Source organism: Arachis stenosperma, chromosome 4, assembly GCF_014773155.1.
Source record: "Arachis stenosperma cultivar V10309 chromosome 4, arast.V10309.gnm1.PFL2, whole genome shotgun sequence".
In the NCBI taxonomy this organism is placed as follows: Eukaryota; Viridiplantae; Streptophyta; class Magnoliopsida; order Fabales; family Fabaceae; genus Arachis; species Arachis stenosperma.
In genome coordinates this window covers 23053926-23056044 of record NC_080380.1, presented here as the reverse complement: position 1 = coordinate 23056044, position 2119 = coordinate 23053926, and the positions used below count along the sequence as shown (strand labels likewise).

The window sequence follows — 2119 nt, the reverse complement described above, 5'->3', positions numbered from 1 at the left end:
GAAGAAGGCAAACTGGCGTTTAAACGCCAGCCAGGGTGCCTGGCTGGACGTTTAACGCCCAAAAGGGTAGAGCTTTGGGCGTTAAACGCCAGAATGTGCACCATTCTGGGCGTTTAACGCCAGGATGGCACAAGAGGGAAGATTTTGTTTTTAATGCAAATTTTTTTCAAGTTTTCAAAGTTTTTCAAAATCAAATCTTTTTTCAAATCATATCTTTTCAATCATATATTTTCAAAATCAATTTCTTTCCATCTTCAAAAATACTTGCTATCAATTAATGATTTGATTCAACATTTCAAGTATGTTGCCTTTTCTGTTGAGAAAGGTTTAATGTTTGAATCATATCTTTCCTTGTTAGCCAAGTCATTAATTTTTAAAATCAAATCTTTTTAAATTGTTTTTCAAATCATATCTTTTTAATCACATCTTTTTCAAAATAGTTTTCAATCATATCTTTTTTATTTCTAATTTCAAAATCTTTTTCAAAAATCACTTGATTTCTTTTCCACTCTTAGTTTTCGAAAATCAATTAGTATTTTTCAAAATGTTTTTAAAATCTTTTACTTAATTTTCGAAAATTTCTTCTCCTCTTCTCACATCCTTCTATTTATGGACTAACACTATTCCTCAATGAACAATTCGAACTCCATCTCTTTTGATAAGTTCGAATTCTTCTACTTCTTCCTTCTATTTTTCTTTTTCCTCTGACACCTCAAGGAATCTCTATACTGTGACATAGAGGATTCCATATTTTTTTGTTCTCTTCTCTTTAATATGAGCAGGAGCAAAGACAAAAGCATTCTTGTTGAGGCTGACCCTGAACCTGAAAGGACCTTGAAGCGAAAGCTAAGAGAAGCTAAGGCACAACTCTTTGTAGAGGACCTAACAGAAATCTTCAAAGAAGAAGAACCCATGGCAGCCGAAAACAACAACAATGCCAACAATGCAAGGAAGGTGCTGGGTGACTTTACTGCACCTACTCCCGACTTCTATGGGATAAGCATCTCTATCCCTGCCATTGGAGCAAACAACTTTGAGCTTAAGCCTCAATTAGTTTCTCTAATGCAACAGAATTGCAAGTTCCATGGACTTCCATTGGAAGATCCTCATCAATTTTTAGCTGAGTTCTTGCAAATCTGTGACACTGTCAAGACTAATGGGGTTGACCCTGAGGTCTATAGACTTATGATATTCCCTTTTGCTGTAAGAGACAGAGCTAGGATATGGTTGGACTCACAACCTAAAGAAAGCCTGAACTCTTGGAAAAAGCTAGTCAATGCCTTCTTGGCAAAGTTCTTTCCACCTCAAAAATTGAGTAAGCTTAGAGTGGAAGTCCAAACCTTCAGACAGAAGGAAGGTGAATCCCTCTATGAAGCTTGGGAAAGATACAAACAATTGATCAGAAAGTGTCCCTCTGATATGCTTTCTGAATGGAGCATCATAGGCATCTTCTATGATGGTCTGTCTGAACTGTCCAAGATGTCTTTGGATAGCTCTGCTGGAGGATCTCTTCATCTGAAGAAGACGCCTACAGAAGCTCAAGAACTAATTGAAATGGTTGCAAATAACCAATTCATGTACACTTCTGAAAGGAATCCTGTGAACAATGGGACTAATCAGAAGAAAGGAGTTCTTGAGATTGATACTCTGAATGCCATATTGGCTCAGAACAAGATATTGACTCAACAAGTGAATATGATTTCTCAAAGTCTGTCTGGAATGCAAAATGCACCAGGCAGTACTAAGGATGCTTCATCTGAAGAAGAAGCTTATGATCATGAGAACCCTTCAATGGAAGAGGTGAATTACATGGGAGAACCCTATGGAAACACCTATAATTCTTCATGGAGAAATCATCCAAATCTCTCATGGAAGGATCAACAGAGACCCCAACAAGGTTTCAACAACAATAATGGTGGAAGAAACAGGTTTAGCAATGGCAAGCCTTTTCCATCATCTTCTCAGCAACAGACAGAGAATTCTAAGCAGAGCCACTCTGACTTAGCAATCATGGTCTCTGATCTAATCAAAACCACTCAAAGTTTCATGACTGAAACAAGGTCCTCCATTAGAAACTTGGAGGCACAAGTGGGACAGCTGAGCAAGAAAATTACTGAAC

General features: G+C 37.5%; 1 non-coding gene across 1 annotated transcript; it reads right to left on the bottom strand.

Annotated features, from left to right (window-relative positions):
- Positions 1 to 1317: 1317 nt before the first annotated feature.
- On the bottom strand, positions 1318 to 1425 carry LOC130977396 (small nucleolar RNA R71). Its single transcript, XR_009085088.1, has one exon. It is a non-coding gene; the product is annotated as a small nucleolar RNA R71 (small nucleolar RNA).
- Positions 1426 to 2119: the final 694 nt, after the last annotated feature.